Source organism: Hyperolius riggenbachi, chromosome 1, assembly GCF_040937935.1.
Source record: "Hyperolius riggenbachi isolate aHypRig1 chromosome 1, aHypRig1.pri, whole genome shotgun sequence".
Taxonomy (NCBI): Eukaryota; Metazoa; Chordata; class Amphibia; order Anura; family Hyperoliidae; genus Hyperolius; species Hyperolius riggenbachi.
Window position 1 is genome coordinate 326,061,609 of NC_090646.1, and position 21,857 is coordinate 326,083,465.

Sequence of the window (21,857 nt, forward strand, 5' to 3'; positions counted from 1 at the left end):
CAGTTGAGATAATGAACTTCAGAAGACAGCCCTCTCCACGACTTTGAAAGTCTTAGAGCTTAACCTCCCTGGCGTTCTGGACGAGCTAGGCTCGTCCAGAGACGCGGAGGTCGCCGCTCAGGTCCCGCTGGGCCGATTTGAATCATTTATTTTTGTTGTGCCTGATCGCCGCCGCCCGCCGCAGATCCGCCGCGATGCAGCCTCCCCCCCCCCCCCAGAACCCGTGCACTGCCTGGCCAATCAGTGCCAGGCAGCGCTGAGGGGTGGATCGGGACTCCCTGTGACATCATGACATCACGACGGTCGTAACCATGGCGACGGGGGAAGCCCTCCTGGAAATCACGTTCAGAACAGGATTTCCGGAAGGGCCATTGCGCCGGCGGCGATCGGAGGGGTGGGAGGGACGCCGCAGGGAGGGGGGAATCATGTAGCTAACGCTAGATTAGCTACATGATAATTTAAAAAAAAAAAAACTGTAAAAAACGTTCCCGCGGCCGCAGGTTAATGGCTTTTTTGCATAGAAATAACAACTTCAGTTTCTTAACTCTTCCTGTACTGGACTAGACTATTGTAAAGAGGTGCCCTGTTGGTTGATAAAAGCATCTAAAAGCAGTTTAAAAGTGACAAAGTGTTGAGGTAGCTTACCTCAATGACGACAAATCTTTGTACAAATTCATCTTTTGTTTTCACAAAGATTTGCCGTCATTGAGGTAAGCTACCTCAACACTGTCACTTTTAAACTGCTTTTAGATGCTTTTATCAACCGCCTCTTTACAATCGTCTAGTGCACTTGTACCCCCACACGGTCCCCGTTTGAGGGGTGGAGACAGACCACACGTGGTGTACACCACAGTGGACATCTGTCCCCTTTCTTTTCGCAAGGAGACCGCATCCAGGTCCTTTGTGACCTCCCCGAGTGAAGTTGGGTTTATTGTCTCCACCCGCTTTCTGCGGTCGGTTGCCCCCTGGAACCCACCTTTGTGAATAGATTTTTACTTTCTACAATTACCTGATTATCTTGACGTACTGCACCATTGGGCAAACAAAGCTTTGTGACGTGCGTCGATAACGATAATCTTTAATATCCTCGATGACTCCCGCACAAAGTTTTTCGATTGTTTGAACTTTTGTTTGCGCCCGTCGTGTGCCATCGCATGTTCCCCTGGGCAGGAAAATGCCACTGTGAGACTTCCCAATCCATCATTAGGTGACAATTCAGCTTTAGAGAATAGGACTAGCTCTTTTTATCCTCCAGTGTGCCCTTTCTTACCTCTGTATAACCAAAGTAAAGCCTTGTACACATGCTTGACAATTTTTGGCTGAGATGATAATTCAACATGATTCATCATTCATCTAACACAGCCTTTCTCAACCTTTTTTGACCCGAGGAACCCTTCGGAATATATATTATATATATATATATATATATATATATATATATATATATATATATATATATATATATATATTTATTTTACACACACACACACATTTCCCTATATTAAAATTGGACCCTTGTCCTCTCTATAGTATGGCACCTGTGCCCTCTTTATTAGTGTGGCACGCTATGTCTCCCTTAACAGGGTTGGCCCCCTTTATCCCACTTGTTAGCTCCCATGTGCCCTTATTAACAAGTGTGGCCCCCATTTCTGTAGCTGCTTGGTCCCCCGTTTGGTTCCCATGTCTCCCTTGTTTGAGGGACTGCTTTGCCCACCCTTTCTGTGGCTGGTATGTCTGTGTGCTGATTTGTCCTTCATTGCTGTGGCTGTTTTGTCTGTTTCTGTGGTTGCTTTGTCCCCCATTGTTGTGGCTGCTTTGTCCCCCGTTTCTGTTGCTGCTTTGTCTGTTAGCGTGCTGCTTTGCCCCCCCCCCCCCCCCCGATTGTTGTGGCTGCTTTGTCCCCCATTTCTGTTGCTGCTTTGTTAGTGTGCTGCTTTGTCCCCCATTGCTGTAGCTGCTTTGTCCCCCATTGCTGTGGCTGCTTTGTCCCCCGTTTCTGTTGCTGCTTTGTCCCCCGTTTCTGTTGCTGCTTTGTCCCCCGTTTCTGTAGCTGTTCTGTTCCCCCTCTCTGTGGCTGCTTTGTCCCCCATTTGTGTGCTGCTTTGTCCCCTTTAATGTGGCTGCTTTGCCATCAGTGCAGAGAAAATCCTCCCCCCATACTTACCATCTGATGTCCTTTCCTCCTCCTTGAAGCTGGGATTCTTCTTGAACTCCCGCGCGTGCCGGAACTATAGAGCTGGCTTCGGGTGATGCGGCTTCTTTACAGATCCATCCGCCGCATCACCCGCACCAGCATGAAGGAATCCTTCTGCTGCTGCAAAAAGACAGCAGCGGGACTATGTTGTCCCGCGGAAGTGGCAAAATGACACGGAACCCCTGAAGGGTTCTCCCGGTTGAGAATGGCTGATCTAACATATGAACAGCTGACAGACAAATGAGCACACTGTTTTACCACAAAGCCCACCTGCTGGAAGCCACTGTGTTATGTGCTACCCGGGTTAACTTATTTTCACAATGAAACTTTCTTCTGGAGGTGGTCCACTGTGTTGCTGCAACACCTGGCATCTGCTGAAAGGGTGTATGGCACTTGCACAACTCAAAATCAAGCCTGCTTTAAGCCATGATTTTCCATCCACTATACTGGGGAGGTCTATCAAGTGACAGATTGTGAGGAATTGCGATGCGTTTCATGTGTCATGAAGAGCAGTAAGCACAGCACCAGATTAGACCTTAAACAGCTTGGAGGTACTTCAGCCCCATGGATTATATTACTGGATGATGGGAATTTCATGAACTAAGAGTGGAATACACCTGGAGAGGAGCGTGGTGGAAGGGTACTCTGGGTGGGAGCGTGCACAGCCAGATCAATTTAGAGGACGGAGAGGTGGCAAGAAAAAAAAAATCTTTGGGAGTCAAAAAGGAGGATATATGAACACTTGCCAATAAAAAAAAAGGATATGCAGCATATTCAGCATGATACTTTTACAGAATATTAATTAGGCCCCCCCCCCTTTAAAGCAACCCTGAATCAATACATAAGTACAGGGAAGGCTCTTGATACCATAGGGCCTCCTCAGTCCTCAATCTGTCCTATGGTTCTTGCACCATCCCAGGTTGAATGTATGCACTTGACTGGGTCTTTGGCACTCCTTGGGCAGCCTCTGTAACTACTCAAGGATACAAGTTCCGAAGACAAGCGCATACATACTTCACATGAACCAGCCCAGTCTCGTGCATGCGCAATACGGATGTGGTTGTCTTCTGAACTACTCAGGGACACAAGCATTTCTAACAGCTGTCCAAGATGTGTTGAAGAGCTATTTGACCTAGTGCAGGAACAACAGAATGGACCAAGGACCAGGAAGGCCTTATGGTATCCAGAGACTTCCCTCTACATAGGTCTGTATCAGACCTGAAGGGAGTTTCCTCACTTCAGGTTCTATTTAATTGTTGTGGATAGAGGTGTTCTGGAGGGAATCCATTCATTGTTTAAGCTTCTAGCAAGCCCAAAATAAGTTAGATATGCCTTGTTGCCTACTTTTTCCCCTTTTAGGTGCTAAACAGTTAATTTGTAGATAAGAGGAAAAAACATCTAAAAAAACAGAAAAGTTCATAGACTAAGCATGATTTTTGGAAGTTCAAATAATAAATTTTTTTCTAAATTGTTTTTAGAATCTTTATTTACTACATATTTTAACTTACCGTATATACTCGCATATAAGCTGACCCGCATATAAGCCGACCCCCCAACTTTTCCCTGAAAAACCAGGGAAAAATGATTGACCCCCATATAAGCCGGGGGTAGGAAATGCTGGATTGGTGCAGCCCCCCAGTGTGTCCCAGTATAGCTAGTATAGTGCCCAGTATAGGTAGGTAGTGTCCAGTATAGCTAGTATAGTGCCCAGTATAGCTAGTAAAGTGCCCAGTATAGCCAGTATAGTGCCCAGTATAGCGCCCAGTATGGGTAGGTAGTGCCTCAGTTTAGCTAGTATAGTGCCCAGTTTAGCTAGTATAGTGCCCCAGTATGGCTAGTATAGTGCCCCAGTATGGCTAGTATAGTGCCCCAGTATAGCTAGTATAGTGCCCAGTTTAGCTAGTATAGTGCCCCAGTATGGCTAGTATAGTGCCCCAGTATGGCTAGTATAGTGCCCAGTTTAGCTAGTATAGTGCCCAGTTTAGCTAGTATAGTGCCCAGTTTAGCTAGTATAGTGCCCAGTTTAGCTAGTATAGTGCCCAGTTTAGCTAGTATAGTGCCCAGTTTAGCTAGTATAGTGCCCAGTTTAGCTAGTATAGTGCCCAGTTTAGCTAGTATAGTGCACAGTTTAGCTAGTATAGTGCACAGTTTAGCTAGTATAGTGCACAGTTTAGCTAGTATAGTGCACAGTTTAGCTAGTATAGTGCACAGTTTAGCTAGTATAGTGCACAGTTTAGCTAGTATAGTGCACAGTTTAGCTAGTATAGTGCACAGTTTAGCTAGTATAGTGCACAGTTTAGCCAGTATAGTGCCCAGTTTAGCCAGTATAGTGCCCAGTTTAGCCAGTATAGTGCCCAGTTTAGCCAGTATAGTGCCCAGTTTAGCTAGTATAGTGCCCAGTTTAGCCAGTATAGTGCCCAGTTTAGCTAGTATAGTGCCCAGTTTAGCCAGTATAGTGCCGTTTAGCTAGTATAGTGCCCAATTTAGCCAGTATAGTGCCCAGTTTAGCCAGTATAGTGCCCAGCATAGGTAGGTAGTGCTCCCCCCGCTCCCTCCGTGGCCGCCGCTGCTATTACCTGCTGAGGCAGCGGCCGCTTCCTAATCCGCGTTCCCCTTCTGAACACAGAGTGTATCACAGCAGCGCGCCCGGCGCTGCTGCTGTGACGATGCAGAGTGCAGGAAAGAGCGCGGCTCCCTATAGCGGCGATGTGTAACCCCGACCCAACGTGTAGGTCGGGGTAGAAGCAGCCGCAGAGGATTTCTCTGCCCCGGGAGGGTTTAAAAATTGTTTTATCCGCTGTAGCTAGCAGTTCGCTAGCTACCATTGCCCCCCCAAGTCCCTCCGCTCTCTACCGATCCCCCTGATCGCCCCCATTATACGTACCCCCAGGGATCCCTTCGCTATAGGGATTATCGGGATTGCGCATGACATCGATGATGTTAGACGTCATGTCCGATCATCGTCATAGCGACAACTGAAGCACATTGGGGAGGCTGCGGCTCTCGCGGGATCGCGGCTAGGTAAAGTATAGCGGCAGCGATCGGGGGGATCAGAAGGGTGCGGGGGGACTTGGGGAACAATGGTAGCTAGCCTAGTGCTAGCTACAACGGATACAACAAATTTAATTAAAAAAATCCCTCCCACGGACGCAGCCTCAGAAACTGTGTACTGCCAGGAGGGTTAAGTGGTTAAAACGGCCCCCTAGGGCATTTCTGCAGGCTTTCCAGAGCTATCATTGGGCAGCGCTCTCTCCCTGACCCCACCTCCCTGCATACTGCTGTGAGAGAGACTCTTTCCTTCCAGCGCCGTGACCCAGAGGTCACGAAAGCGGGGCAGTGCGGGCCACAGGAGCGGCAGTTTTGGAGGCTACCTGATCCGCCCAGCTCCCCAGATCAGGTAGCATAATTTTTTTTTTTTTTAAGTCCACCTTGGGTTTACTTTAAACCATCCACAACAGCTGAGAACCATCTAGCGTGTGTACTAGGGCTGGTTTAGTTGGGCTTCAGCTGGTGGTGGATCGCTTACCTAATGCTAAACGCTGTTCAACATTTTGATCCCCTGGGGGGACATGTAACTGCTGGAATGCAGACGAGATCTACAGTGGCATTTATGCAAAAAGCTATCCCCATCATTTAAAAAAAGGTTTCCATTCATTTAAATAGACTGGCAATACTTTTGTCACAGCCAAAAAAAACACTGCTTTTACAGTCTGTCTGCACCAGCCCTTTAAAGAGGAGCTTTCAGCCATACTATCTCAGAAAAAAAAACATATATAAGCAGATAAATACTTGCTCTACTTACATAACATATGTATTGCACTGTCCACATTTTGATTTTAGTGATTTTTCTATAGGAAAAAAAAAGAGAAAATCCTTCTTAGGATTCTCCATTATAACTGAGTCTATCTTGAAGCCAATCCTGATGTCATTTCCTCCCTTATGCTAGATACACACCATACAATTTTCTGGCAGATTTACCAGCCAGATTGATTATTTCCAATATGTCCGATCTGAATTTCAATAGATTTTCTTTTTTTTTTTCTTTTGGTCGTTTTTCTTTCAGTTCCATGAAAATCGTTTGATTAAACGATAAAATAAAAAAACGACAGGAAAATTGAAAAATCAATCGAAATTCAGATCGGACATGTTGGACATAACCGATCTGGCAGGTAAATCTTCCATAAAATTGTATGGTGTGTACCTAGCATTACTCTCCTCTGCCTGATTGTGTATGCAGTTCCAGTCCACCTCCCAGTCTTCAGGCACTCCCACCCAGCTCTGCAACAGAAAGTGCATTGTCTCATGAGAAATATTGGCCAGAGAGGAACAGAGGAGAGGGAGAGGAAAACAGGGGGGGGGGGGGGGGGAGAGGCTTCAGCCAATCAGGCTGCATTAGTTAGGTGTGAGAAAAAAGCAAAGAAGCAAAAAGAAAGACAACCCAGCACCCCCTGCAACTTCCTTTGTGTGGCAATGTACCCAATAAGGATCAGGCAAACTGGGGAATGATCATTTATCAACAAGAAAAGTAATAGTGCTTTTTAACTTTTGGATTGCCTGGTTAGCATCCTTATTACTTGATTACCAGATAAAAATAAAGAATTTATTTTTGATTTTATGCCTGACAGTAAAGGCCCATAAACACGTTGGATTTCCGCGGATGGGTCGTCGTTCAAACGACCCGTCGTTCGCGGAAATCCGACGTGTGTATGGGCCTTAACACCTTAACTGGTCTTAGGGCTGGTGCACACTACAAGAGCTTTGCTAAGCACTTTGTGATTTTAAAAGTTCTTGCTAATGTTATCCTATATGTGTACACACTGGAGCGATGTGATTTTGTAAAAATCACCCATAACATTACATTAGCTAGAGTTTTTAAAATCGTTTATAGGGAACCTTAACTGTATAAAAAAAATAAAATTGAGTTTTACTTACCTGGGACATCTACCAGCCCCCTGCAGCCATCCTGTGCCCTAGCAGTCACTCATGGCTCCTCTGGTCCCCCGCTGCCAGCTAGTTTCGTTTTTGCCGACTAGGAGTCGGCCGGCCGCCATGCGTACGTTTTTACGCATTCCTGATGCTATTGCAGACATCAACAAGTACATTTTTACGCGTTACGGTTCTAATGCGTAAAATTGTATGCATTACACCCGTAACGCGTAAAAATGTACTTGTTGATGTCTGCAATAGCTTCCTGCACCAGCAGGGATGCGTGAAAACCTACGCATGGCGGCCGACCGACTCCCAGTCGGCAAAAACTAAACTAGCTGGCAGCGGGGGACCAGAGGAGCCATGAGTGACTGCGAGGGCACAGGATGGCTGCAGGGGGCTGGTAGATGCCCCAGGTAAGTAAAACTTTTTTTTTTTTTTTTTTTACAGTTAAGGTTCCCTTTAAGTGTTTAAAAACCTCTTGTAGTGGGCACCAGCCCTTACATGGTTTACTGCAGCCTGACATGACAAGCCAATCAGAAAATGATTTGATAGTGATCGATTCCTAAACAACACAGCATACTAAATCTATGTAGATTTCAGAAATAAGTTAAGCATGGGTAAAACTTATATAAAACCTTAAAGTGAACCCGAGGGAAACTTAAGGTCAAAAATCTCATAATTACCAGCTAGAATTGCCAAGGTATTCCCCTCAGCCAATCCTTTCTGTTTTCGGGGATGTAGAGTGATAGGGGATATGATGCACATTTGGTGGTCCTGCCCTCGCCTCATTAGATTTTGGAGCCGTGTCTTTAAGCTGTTGTCTACCTTATTTCATAAGATAATCCCTAAGAATCCTTGGCAAGCCCTATTACATGCAAAAATAGAGATATTGACTGCCAAACAAAACAAATTAGCTTCCTTAGTCTTCTCGGCGGCTACAATGACCATAGCAAATAACTGGAAGAAACCTTCGGTTAGCTTTGAGGAAGTTAAGGCCAGAATGAACTCCTATATGGTTAACGAAAAACTCACAAGTATTCTTCGGGACACCCGTAAATCCTTCGAGAAAATATGGGAACCTTGGATCCAATCAGAACACCCAAACATGGAGAAAACACTGATAACCAGGCTATGAGATGGACCCCTTCTTCTTTCTTTCTTGTCTTTTTTCTTCTCTTCTCTTCCTTTGCTCCCTTCTTCTATCTCTCTTTTTCTCTGCCACATTCCTACCCCTAGTTCGCATTACCTCTGAATAACAGGGGTCTCGCTCACTGCTTGAGCTGACCCCCTAAGCCTCCCCCTACACCGGCCTTCTCCCCCTCCCCCCTTCCCCCCCAGGTCGGATCCTATGCCCTCCCATTACCATGGCATACCTCAGATTGTTGGTATAATCCTCTGAGGTACATTTACTTCTTCGCCATCGCAATTTCCCCACACCTCCTCCCCGACCCCCATTGGGCTTGTTGGCCTAGACCGAACCCTCCCCTGTTACCCTTTGTATAGTCTGTCCCCCCCTATCTGTATATGTACTCTGGGCAATTTAAGACTAGAAGACCTTGGTACTTTCATGTTATATGATTATTTTGTTAACCATGATCACCCTATGTACAAAGTTTTGTATTATATGAGCTTTTCCTTCCTTCCTTCCTGTCATCCGACGTGTATGTAAAATTTTCAATAAAAACTTTGAAACAGAAAAATCTCATAATTACCTAAGAAGAGAGGAGCCTTTGGAGGACACCATTCTTGGGACATCCGACGCTGCACGGGATCCTCCTGCACCTCGCGACTGTGTTGCTCTTCCTGCACGAGCGTGATCACGCTGCAACTGCATGAGCACAGCTGCGCCTGCGCAGTAGCACAGAGTCACTCGTACATGAGCGGCTCTGGCTTACTGAGCAGGTTAGGCTGTACTCACACAGGTGCAGTATGGCCGCACTCGTGCTTGAAGAACAAAAGTGCAGTCACAAGCTTGAACTCCAAAAGCTCTTGTCGGGTTTCTTTGGGGTGTTTGTTCTCAGCAACAGTGGACCAGAGGACAGCAAAGGAAGCCTCTACAGTATTCAGAGGCTTCCCTCTTCTAAGGTAAGTGTGTGAACTGAGGTTCACATTGGGTACATGTTAAAGACAAACTCTGGGGAGCAAGAGTATTTACTCAAGAACATTTTCCACCTGCTCACTTTATTTAGGGTCACTTCCATTCCCTGTTTGAGAAGTGGGTTTTCCCTCAGCATCCTGGCAATTAACCAGACAAGCTATTCTCATCTCAACTGAGTATGCACAATTTCTGAGCAGCGTATGCCCAGTGAAAGAAAGCGCTTGTGCACGTATGCTGTTCTTGAATTCGCTTGTAAAAAGACACGGGTGGTTACTGGACAGGTTATAAGTGACGGGCCAGTCAAATATTAAAAGGACGTGAACAGGAAGAACTCTGAAGATAATGAGCAACATTAAGACTAAGCATATTATGCAAATATGTGCCTAATTATTATTATTATTATTATTTAAAAAGCACTTACATTTTGTGGCACTGTACAAAGTAAGAAAACAAACAAGGGCTACATACATACAGACAAAAATATACATCAAACATGGACACTGGTAATATACAGAACTGGTGATTACGACAAATGTAACACGAATAAAATGTATAACAGAGTGAGCTATGAAATGAATAACAAATTCCAAGACACAAAAGGGTGAGATCGCAGCAACTGCAATAAGGCTCAATGCAAAGAGCATAGGGCATGATTCAAAACGTTTTTTCACCAGTTTTCACCTTTTATATTACATTTTTAAAGGATACACGAGGTGACATGATGAGATAGACATGTGTATGTACAGTGCCTAGCACACAAATAACTATGCTGTGTTCTTTTTTTTCTTCCTCTGCCTGAAAGAGTTACACATCAGGTATGTAAGTGGCAGTCCTTGTCTGAGTCAGGACTGGGTCAGACTAGTGTGACCCTCACTAACAAGAAATTACAACTATAAAGCACTTTCCTAGAAGAAAATGGCTTCTGAGAGCAGGAAAGGGATAAAATGGGTCAATAGTACATAGATTTTAGCTCTGGCATACTTCAATGAATGTGTCACTGAGCAAAAACAATAAAACAGTAAAAACTTAAAAAGTAGATTTAAATATAAAACAAAAAAAAACTGTGGAATATCTTAAAAAGTAATTTTAAGGAGAAGGATAGATACTTTTTTAATTTAATAAATTGTTTATTTCATTCATTTTCACCTCGGGTGTCCTTTAAGCTTCCAAAGAGCAAAAATACAATATAATTAAGGTAAGAAAAGTAAGATTGAAATGAGGTTAATCAGAGACAACTTACTTTGAGTGATTATTTTGCTTGTAAATGTGCTGAAAGGTTATTTTTATCAATTAGGTGATAAATAACTCATGTGTGAGAAGTTTTGTGAATAGAGCCCATAGTGTGAACTCACACTTAAGGTAGCCATACACTGGTCGATTGCCACCAGATCGACCACCTGACAGATCCCTCTGTGATCGAATCTGATCAAAGAGGGATCTATTGGCTGCCTACACTGCAAACAGATTTTGAATCGATTTCACTATGAAACCAATTCACAATCTGTGGAGATGCCGCTTCCGCCGCCTCCTGCATACATTACCTGATCAGGCCGGCACGAGTCCCCCTGGTCTCCGCTGTCTCTTCTCCGCTCTGGGCTTTGGCTTCACTTTACTTCCTGTCGGGGAAGTTTAAACAGTAGAGGGCGCTCTACTGTTTAAAAACTTCCCCCAACAGGAAGTAAGTGAAGCCAGCCGGAGCCCAATGCGGCGAAGGGACAGCGGGCACGCGCCGACGGAACAGGTAATGTATTGCCGCTAGAGTCGGTCGTCAGACATTCAAACGCCGCTATCGACGCACTACCGACCCGCCAGCGTTCGAGTGAAAATTTAAGAGCGGACAGATCGGTCAGCATTTGCGCATCGATTTCACAGCAGATTTGATCACAGTGATTGAATCATCTGTCTATCGGCAGCAGGAAATCGTGTAAGTGTATGGGTACCTTAATACATAATTATACTATACGTTTAAGATATGTACGTATGTATGAAGAAGTACGTAACATGATTTGCTTTTCAATTTCACTTCAGGTGTTCTCTAAAGTTTGTTCAACTAAGTACAATGATATGGAACATCAGTCCCCCGCCTACTCACTAAAGAGTTTTTCCAGTGTTTCGAATCACACTTTCAATCAATGAAGTGCCCGAAAAAATTAAATCAATCAAATATGCTGTCAGAAAATATATAATTGACGCTATATTTTTATAGTATAACTTCTGTAGCACTGTAGAGAGTATAAACTGACAATGGTGAGAAGCATAGATACAGTACATGAGTAGATTAAAGCCCCGTACACATGCTTGATTAAAGTCAGTTGAGGCGGTCGTTAGTGGCCAATAATCTGGCGTGTGTACAGTAGCACTAAACACTATCCTGAAAACATACAAAAAAAACACTATTTATGCTTGTTGTAGAGAGCTATAGAACTATATAAAACTTAACTTTTAGTAAATATTTTACAACTTCAGTTAGGGCTTGTATTTCCTATGTGGTTTACTTAAAAAGACACTGAAGCGAAAAAAAAAAATTATGATATTATGATTTGTATGTGTAGCACAGCTAAGAAATAAAACATTAAGATCAAATACATCAGTGTAATTGTTTCCAGTACAGGAAGAGTTGAGAAACTCCAGTTATCTCTATGCAAACAAGCCATTAAGCTCTACGACTAAAGGTGCGTACACACATGCGACTATAGTCGTTTGTAACGATCGTTCCCCGATCTTTACCAACGACGATCGTTACAAAAAACGAACCAACGACTATTAAGGCAAACGACGAACGAGGCAAATCGCTACAAAACAAAGTTCTGTCTTGGCGGATTTTTACCACCGACGATCGTTAGCAAAAGTGGTACATCGTTGGAAACGATCGTTCGTACCAGGCTGGACATGCGCATTTCACTTTTTCTCCAAGGAACTTTACAATTTTATGCGCAGGCGCAATAAGTGCTTTTACATGGTGTAACGTTCGTTCTAACGATGTGATCGTTACACACTTTTTACAACTAACTTTACTTCGGTCGTTCTTTCGTCAATTAAAAGATCGTTCGTCGTTAACAACGAACGATCGTTGTCGCATGTGTGTACGTAGCATAAGTTAAGGTGGCCATACACTGGCCCGATTCGCGGCCGTTTCGACAGCAGATTTGATCCTGGGATCAAATCTGCTGCCAATCGTTCGCGGTAAACGCACCCGCCGATCCGATTTCCTCCCGAAATCGGATCGGTCCGTCGATCGCGCCGTGCGGGAAATTACCCTCGATCGCCCGCGGGTAGGGAGCGCGTCGCTAGCGGCGGCCGATCCGATCAGGTATACATTACCTGAAGCTGGCTCCCGGGCATCTTCTCCGCGCTGCACGGCTCTGTTCCGGCTCCATCCCGGCGCTTCCTGTGTCACTCCGTGACCAGGAGGTTCAAATAGAGGGCGCTCTATTTGAACTTCCTGGTCACGGAGTGACACAGGAAGCGCCGGGATGGAGCCGGAACAGAGCCGTGCAGCGCGGAGAAGATGCCCGGGAGCCAGCATCAGGTAATGTATACGGGGGGAGACAGGCGGCAGGAGTAGCTCAACAGATTGTGATCGGTTTCAGGCTGAAATCGATTCACAATCTGTTTGCAGTAAAGGCAGCCATACGATCCCTCTCTGATCAGATTCGATCAGATAGGGATCTGTCAGCTGGTCGATCTAATGGCAAATCGACCAGTGTATGGCTACCTTTAGTCGTGGAGAGGGCTGTTATCTGACTTATTATCTCAACTGTTCCTGGACTGTTTACTTGTCCTCTGCTAGAGGAGAGGTCATTGCTTCACAGACTGCTCTGAAAGACTCATTTTGAATGCTGAGTGTTGTGTAATCTGCACATATTATAGAATGATGCAATGTTAGAAAAAACACTATATACCTGAAAATAAAAGTATGAGAATATTTTCTTTGTTGCTAATCTTCTAGTAATTATTCATAGTACACAACCAATTCACTATATCATATTTTTTTTTTCCGATTCACTGTCTCTTTAACTTGACATAGGAGGTAAAAATATGTCAGAATTAGGATTGATATAGCCTCAGTATTAGCAGTATGTCTACCCCTTTAAATCACATAAAAATGAATGCATATTCATACACAACACCACACCCCACCTAGCCTGACATGCTTCATTCCCATAACTACTGGAAGTTTCAAAGGACAATTACAGTGCAGTAGTGCAAAACATACAGTTAAAATACATTCATATTATAATTTTTATCAATGTAGCATTGTCTCACGGCCATATATACAAGCCTTGGCTTGTACATATGGCCGTGAGGCTATGCTACATTGATAAAAATGATTATGTATGTATGTACGTACGTATTTCAACTGTATGTTTTGCACTGCTGCACTGTGATTGTCCTCTGATGAAGTTTCCAGTAGTTATGGGTGTAAAACATGTCAGGCTAAGTGGAAGGTGGTGTTGTGTTTGAATATGCATTCATTTTTATGTGATTTAAAGGGGTAGACATCCTGCTTATACTGAGGCTATATCAATCCTAGTAGGGTATTCTGACAAATTTTTACCTCCAATGTCACAAGTTAAGTAAACCACATAGGCAATACCTGAAATTTTAAAATGTTTATTAAAAGATACGTTTTATATAGTTCTACAACAAGCATAGTGTTGAGTGTACAGTAGCCCCCGACCACCACCCTGAAACCGATCCACTAGGCGGATCAACTTTGCCAAGCAAATCAGATTCCTTTGTGCCGCTGCTCCCACACTCACCACGTGACGTCACTCCCTTTGCCCCCCAGCACAGCAACAGAATGCGTCCTCGGCTAAACAGCTGACTTAATGTCTGTACAGTGCTGGCCCATCGATGACGCTGGTTAACACATAAGATAGGGACTTTGGGGTTGTGTTAAAGCAGGAGGCTTTCCCGTACTATGCCAGGGAAAAAAATATAAGTAGAGAAATACTTGATCTACTTACATAACATGTATTGTACTGTCCACGTTTTGATTTCAGTGAATTTTATATAGTAAATGAAGAGAATTCTGTTCCTGGAGGGAACCATGTCTTTTGCCCACAGTTTGAGGCTAAATACTGATGTAATTTCTTCCCTTAACCTTTTTTTCTCCTCCAATCACCTCAGCCTTGCTTGTAAACACAAGTGAGCAGAGGATCATGTTTCAGCTAGGCAGGGAAATAAAGGGAAGAGGAGGAATATATTATAGATAAAAACACCACCAAGCATGCAACTGAATGGCAATGGCTATTAAAAGGGCCAGTGCTCCTAAGGTATGTGATGACTCCGAACCATAAACGGCAGAAACATTTTTGAACGTTTTGAATGCAAGATTAGCATCTTTATCACTTAATACACTCAGACCAGTTGATGTTGAAATTTGATTTTTATGGTTTTAAGCCTGAATCCATTTGTAAGTCAGAAGGTATTCCACTACTGCCCATCTCCAGTCCTCCTGTTCAACCTCCTGTACCCCTGTGTCCCCTTTGTGCCTTTTCCTGTTCTTATGTGCCTCCTTATGTCCCGCACCTGCGCAGTAGCATGGAGAGAAAAGTCATGCACGAGTAACTGCGTTTTACTGTGCAGGCCGACCATGCACCAGCTCGTAACACAGATGGGAGCACACCCTCGCAAACCTTATCGACAAAAGCTTGTTTGTATATCTTCAGAGGGTCCCAGTGCTCCAATGGCAAGGTTGTGGGGGATGTGGAAAGCCTCTAGATTATGCAGAGGTTCCCTTCTACTGAGGTAAGTATCAATGCTAACATTTCTATGTTGCTGTCACTCACAGTACTAAGTAAAAAAAACTTTTGACAGGTTTTTGACTACTCTTATATGGGGGAGGGATGTTCCCCTCCTTATATCACTAGCAGGAAACTGCTCTATTATGCTCCTTGCTGCCATCACTTCTCCCCCCCCCCCCCCCATCAAAACAATAAAAGTGTTGTGAGGCTGTGGCCTTCGCATACCTCTTTACAGCACTTGGCCTCAAACTGTCACCTGTGGCATCAACATTCGATCCCTGGAGGCAACAAGCTCTGTGCATGAATGCACTTTAACTGAAAGGGTTAGACCACCATGTCTCATTTTGTTCTGAAGCATACATTGCCAGAGCGGCAGATAAACATCATCTTCTGCATGTAGTGTGTTATACAGCGGCTGCCCAATGTCACCTAATGATACCACATGTCGGTCTGACATGTCTGTACGCCATCAGGCCCAAAACTGTCGTCCAAGGGATAGATCCTGAACCCTGACAGATAAAAGTCTTTGTATATGTAGCGTCAGAAGTTATCTGGGCAGTGTCATGAAAGTTGGGCTTTGAACACTAACTGCAGTTGATGAGGCTGAGCAAGCAGAGACTGTTTGGGCCATCTACACCAAGAATTTAGAGTTAGTACAGGTGTCCATCGAAATTGCAGCAAGATGCGTCATGCCAGATCTTTAAGTGACAACTAGTATCTAGTTCCATTGTTTCCCTCCTTACCCCACCCACGGAATCCCCTCCACCATGCCTGGCTCCATAATTACTCCACCACTGAGACCAAAAAAAAAAAGACATCGGCTGTTGCCTAGCGATGCATCTATTAAGCATTGGGGCCCAACAATGTCACCCACAGGACAGAGTTTGATTCTGGCGAGCAACTCAAAACTGCACACAAACTTTGTGCTTGTACAAAGCTATTTATTATGCAAACTTCAGAACCTTAGCAGCTCTGTATAACCACTGAATTTAGTTTTTCATCATAGATTAAATAAAAAAAATGAATGTGTTTATTCCAGCAATGCTGTTCTGTGGCCTGGGTAGAGAATTGTTTTTATCTTCAAATAATGACATTTGTATAAACCTCTCAACTGTATGGGCAGCAGAGTGTATGGAAAGTTTTTATTGCGTTACAGCTGGTGCACACCAGAGCGGTTCTGAAGCGTTTTGAATGAGAGCGGCTCTTTTTTTCCACAAACAAAAACTGGGGTGCTGCAGCATTTTTTAGATTTCTGAGGTGTTTCTGTCTCAATGTTAGAGTATAGGAAAGTGGAAAACAGCTCTGAAAAACACGACATCAGAGCGTTTTTTTCAGGCGTTTTTGTTACAGAAGCTGTAAAGTAACAGCTTTACTGTAACAATATTTGAAATCTGCTACACAAAAACACTCCAAAAAACACTAGGCATGTTTAGAAAACCTCTCTAAACATGCCTAGAATCGCTCTGAAATCTGCTTTAAAAACCTTTAGCGTTTTGCAGATCTGCTAGACGTTTTTGGTGTGCACTGGGCCTTATACCAGACTGCAATTCCCCTATAGCTGTTCTGGTTTATTACACCTTGCATATTGTGTTGGTGGTGTGTGTTGCCTTACTGAATACAGCTACTGATGTTGAAACCATAAATATAATATAATATATATATATATATATATATATATATATATATATATATATATATATATATATATATATATATATATATATATATATATATATATATATATATATATATATATATATATATATATATATATATACACTTTGCTTTATATTGTACATCTAATCAAAAACCTAGCCTTTGTCCAAGCCTTGTTTCCACATGAGCATAAAACAAGCTTTTGGATTTACAAGGCCCAAATTAGAGGATAGGCATTCTCCAATATTTTGTTTACAGTGCTCCTTTGAACATGCACATCTTTATAGGGAATAGTACCACAACTCTTTAGTGACCACAATGTACTTTTACAACATATTAATTTATTTCATCATCGCTCATTAACATAATGACATTGAGGTTCATTAATTCAAATCCTCTAAACTATGAACCCAAAGTAAAAGCTTTGACATTTGTTTTTGCTCTCAGGTTTTAAAATCATTCACAGAAGTTCCTCTTTTTCTTCCTCTGCTGAATTCTAAAGTCCCACTCCTAGCCATTTAACACATAGCAGATGTTTCTGTAGCTCACAGAAAGACAACCCCCTCCACTCCTCATCCACCACCTCCCTCTCATCCCTCCCCTTCATGAATAAACTGAGCCTGCCAAACTCACTCAGGAAGAACCAATTCCTTATGGACAAAAGGTTCTCATCCACCATTACACCCCTGCCATGCTTCCCCAAGCAGGCACAAACCTCAGTTCAAAAACATGTTTAAAGACTGCCTACATCATAGTTATTATAAACAACTCTTACTGTAAAAATAAGCATCAATTTATTAAGAGAACACTAATAACTTATTTATACTTTAACTGAAAAGTTTGAGCTGTCCCCATATTTTGTGCTTCATCTTTTACTGTTACTAATTACTCGTCGAATAACATTTCCATGTCTTGTCAAATAAATGACAAAACCAACTTTCATAACAATATAAGAAAAAAAAATAGAATAGTATGTAGGGGAAAACAAAATATCAAATTATCTTGAACAGCTATAGAACAGCAAATGTTTTTCATTTGTTTTTCTATTCTGCATGCTGTGAACACAACAAAATCTTTAATCATTATTCATACTGTACAGACATTAAAAACACAACAAGGTCTCCTAAAGCACCCTGTAAGGACGGCCTTGGGCTCTCAGGGGGAGAAAACCGTACAAAACGGGTAAGTGTTCTGCAATTCACCAACGATGTTGCCAGTGAGAACGACTAATAGGCACCGGCCTGACTTATCGTCACGGGTGCAAGCACGCTGCCATACTTTTCTACACAAAGCAATCTCATAAGAAGATCTATTTACCTGTTTACAAAGTCAACATCCAGAAGGTTTTCATGGAGCTTGCCATAAAAATATAGATCCCCAGAAGAAGCAGTGAGAGTATTCCAAGGGGGGAGGGGGGATCCAAACACACACACACACACACACAATAGTACACAGTGGAAGCTATTCCGTTTTCGGGGTCCCTACCGGGCCACCCCTCCAGGCTTTTTGTTTCTTCCCGTAGGGTGCAGATGTCTGCCTTCTCGTCTGAGAAACAGCAACAGTAACTAGTTCCAGTGCTACAATGTAACGAGAGAGGGAGTGAGAAAGGGGGAGGGAGGGGAAAAGGAAGAAATCCACACCTCCCCCATCTCTGAAGCGTACCCTTCCCCCACCTCCCTCCCCACATTACACTTTCTGTATTTCCAAGTCAGTCGGCTGCCTGCTGTAAACGCACTACTGAGACAACCTATGCTGTGTGTATATACCTCCTGCACCATTCGATAGCAGGCTGAGCCTCCTGCTGACTCCTACTGTTCCATTTTCCACTTTAAATAAGACACAACTAACCCACGTAATAAAATATGACACGAACATAAAACATATTGATACAGTATTACAATTGTGGCTCACGCGCGCATGCTTTCCGTGTGAATACACAACATGCATTCATTCCACTCAGTCTACACCCCCGTCATACCAGAAAACATAAAGCACAGCCCAAGGGATTATTTTCTCTACCGCCTCTTGCGGAAGGTTTCTAAGAACTAAAATCCCCTCGAATTAAATAAACACTGTAACATGCAAAGACGCTCCTGTGACAGCAACTACTGCTATGACTGCTGTCAATTTACTGATATTACTGTGGCCTTAATGTAGTACAGCTATTGTATCTCAATTTCGCATACTGTTAACTATATATATGAATTTTAATTAAAATATAACATAAAGATAGATGTATTATAAACATCCAAAAAGAAGCTAAGAGTACAGCAGATGAGTGCTTTTGTGTCACCCTCCTGGACTTCTTTCATAAATAGAATGAACAAAAAAAAACTAAAAAAAAAAAGAAAAAAAAAAGACCACTTTTCACACAGGAGGCTGAACTACTCACTTGTTGCCTGACATGCCCGGATGCATGCCACAAGCGCTATTTGAGTGCAATATAAATGCAGCCGAATGGCAGGGTTTGTAACACCAGGTGTGTCATTGTTTGACATGTGGTGGTGGTGGTGGTGTGTGGGGGAATCCTCTTTACCACTGTACCTAAAGCTAGTAAGTTCTGGGATGGTGCAGTGGAGCAGCTGACAGGCGGCAAATTTACCGCCTCCAACCTCCCATGTGAAAGAGGCCTAATAATGTTACTTGTATATTAACAAATGTAATGGTTATAAAAGTGATTAGGGATGAGCAAGAACACCTGTGGCAGTCTTACAAGATTTTCCATGAACCTCGGGTCGGGTGGTAATGCAAATTTTCGCAGAAACACTTTTGCAAATTGCATTAAAGTCAATGGCGCCGACTTAAGCAGTTAATAGCAAATGCACGTTATAATATGCTATAATCACCAAATATACGCGTTTAGTCACAATGAGTATAGTAGCTCTGCGCTTAATCCACAAAAACATAAAAAATATACAGTTTATAATTACATATACAATACAATCCTACACTTTTGATTTTATACAGCTACACCAGGCTGTATAGTGTAGGAAAAATCAATCAGTCCAGCTCAATGCCCTCAACACTGTCCCGATTCAATACTCAATACAAATTAAAAAGTCCAAATCAATGTGACTTTTATGCTTCGCTGTAATCAAAATAAAAGCGAGCTATTCCTTATTGTAAAATCCACATAAACTTGACCAGCGCTGCGTAGTAAACAGTGTGTCACTCCCACCACCACCACCTAATGGACAGCGGCTCACCAAATTTGTTGGACCACAAATCAAAATGGTCAGATGCGCATGTGGGGCATTCAAGGCTCCCCTCGTCTGAACGATCCGTTCCACCCTTGCAGCAGTCACCATATGCAGATTGAGACCCAATGCTTGCACTTTAGCGTTTCCTCAGAATGAAAGCAACAACGCTCATAGTGTGATATTGTGTAAAAACTTTAAAATTTATTCCAGGTTTGCACTTACAGAACGGCAATGCGGAGCTACGAACGGCATGCTTGAAAAACAACAGACCAGAGGAGGAAGCTGGAGGGTCTCCACACAGAAGGATTGAGGATACTTACTGGCCAGACCGGGAGGACAGACGGGGGAGAGCCCGTGGCAAAACTCTAAGCTTTCAAACTCTGCAAAATCTGTAAGTGCAAACCTGGAATACATTTTAAAGTTTTTACACAGTATCGCACTATGAGCGTTGTTTTTTTCATTCTAAGGAAACGCTAAAGTGCAAGCATTGGGTCTCAATCTGCATATAGTGACTGCTGCAAGGGTGGAATGGATCGTTCAGGCGAGGGGAGCCTTGAATGCCCCACATGCGCATCTGACCATTGTGATTTGTGGTCCAACAAATTTGGTGAGCCGCTCTCCATTAGGTGTTGGTGGTGGGAGTGACACACTGTTTACTACGCAGCGCTGGTAAAGTTTATGTGAATTTTATAATCACCAAATGTTCACCAAATTTGTTCGAGAGAATATTGGGAACAAGAGGTAATTTTTTTTCAGAAGTGGTTTTAGAGAAAAACTATTTTAAAGTTATAATCGGAAAAAATGTTTTTTAAATGTGGTCAAAGTAAACTTGACATAATGCAAGTTAAAGGATTTAAAGTACCTGGGGCTTCTTCCAGCCCCATAAGCTTGAATCGCTCCCACGCCGCTGTCCTCGGCTTCCTGGATCCGCCGGTACCGGGCCCGTCACTTCCGGCGGACGTGGCCAATTGTCCGCATCACAAGGGCTCCCTCCATACACGTACGCATGCGTATCTGTATGGGGAGAGCACCCTGTGATGCGGAGAATTGGCCGCGTCCACCGGCCGACTCACAGCAATGACGGGACCCGGTGGCGGCGGATCCAGGCAGTGGAGGACAGCGGCATGGAAGCGATTCAGGCTTATGGGACTGGAAGAAGCCCCAGGTATGTATATCTCATCCTCTCTGGTTCCCTTTATACTTACCTGGGCCTTCCTCTACCCTCCTGTAACCTGTCTGCTCCCTTGCTGTCCTTCTGGTCCCCTCCATTGCATCACTATTAACCCCAGTTAAGTCCCTGATGGTAAAGGCTACTACCTGCCACTAGCACCCGCTATACTAAAGTATTGCAAGGCTTGGCAAAGAATCTTTAAAAATGTCACTAGGGGTCCTGATTGGTCATTACACTAATCAATGGGATCCCTGCATTTTAGGCAAAATACTATTACGCCTCAAAGTGTGTGGTGGGTGGGGAGTCCTGCTTCGCCAGGGGCTTACCTCTACAGGTTAGCATTTGACATTTTTCCCTTCTAAAGGTCCACTCTTGTGTTCTAAAAATATGTAACATCACAAAAACCATGCACAAATAACATTATGAGAAAAATCTGTCTGCCAATACAGCAGACATAGCCTGGATCATCCATCTGATAAGAGAGGAATGATCTGAAAGAACCTAGACCCTTATCAGCTACATAATCTGCTCCACTGCATCTGCTTTCCCACATGCTTGGCAGATACATTTTTTATAATGCTAAGAAAAGTGATTTCCGCTCTAATTCTGCTGCTAGGACAGTGCTGGAATCAGGCGACTCAGACCCATATACGACAGCAGATAAAGAAAAAATTTGCACGATGTCCATAGCAAAAAGATAGTCCAACTTTATTAAATCAGGTTTAAATCCACACAGCCAGGTAACTGACATGTTTCGGACCAACTGGTCCTTAATCATAGCAAGATCCTTAAAGGGACACTGTAGGGGGGTCGGGGGAAAATGAGTTGAAGTTACCCGGGGCTTCTAATGGTCCCCCAC

At 43.4% G+C, this 21,857-nt stretch overlaps 1 protein-coding gene across 2 annotated transcripts in view; it reads right to left on the reverse strand.

Annotated features, from left to right (window-relative positions):
• Positions 1 to 18,234, reverse strand: part of TCF3 (transcription factor 3) — a 247,204-nt gene extending 228,970 nt beyond the window's left edge. The window contains exon 1 of one of the 2 annotated variants that reach the window (XM_068233869.1): positions 17,945 to 18,234. The gene's annotated coding sequence lies outside the window, so the exon portion shown is untranslated. The remainder of the gene's footprint in view (positions 1 to 17,944) is intronic. The other variant, XM_068233867.1, reaches the window with a different exon arrangement.
• Positions 18,235 to 21,857: the final 3,623 nt, after the last annotated feature.